Below are 547 nucleotides of genomic sequence, written 5' to 3'. Positions count from 1 at the left end.
ATCATAACCATCTCGCCCATGAATAACAAAAGATTTTGTTACATCCATTATTGGGGGTTTTTTCATAGGATAACCCAATTGTCTCAATGCAACATAGGGACTATAATTTATACACCCTTTGGTTCCCATGAGGGGAACATCTACAAAAACACCGCATCTACAAATTACTTCATTTATATCTTGACTCCGGGAGTACCATTGGATCGTTCTTTCGTTGAGATTTGGTATAACATTGGCCCATTCCTTTTTGCTCTTAGTTCTTAATTGATGCATGTCTTGAAAAATATGTTTGACAAACCAAAAATAGAGTATTGGCGAGCAACAATAGATTAGGCCCCCCACTTTCTCATGACGAAAGTCGAGCGTGCAGTAAATGTCAGCCAAAACTGCTGGTACTGGATTCTCTCCTATATGCTTGTAAGCCAAAAAAAACGTCTATCGCCATGAAATCCACAAAATCCTTAATAGTTGGAAATAAAACAATTCCATATATAATTAAGGCTAGCACATCCATGAAGGTGTCCCATTTTCCATCTCTTGCTAAGTT

Source organism: Cicer arietinum, chromosome 1 (genome assembly GCF_000331145.2).
Source record: "Cicer arietinum cultivar CDC Frontier isolate Library 1 chromosome 1, Cicar.CDCFrontier_v2.0, whole genome shotgun sequence".
Taxonomy (NCBI): domain Eukaryota; kingdom Viridiplantae; phylum Streptophyta; class Magnoliopsida; order Fabales; family Fabaceae; genus Cicer; species Cicer arietinum.
Note: the sequence above shows the minus strand (reverse complement) of the source record.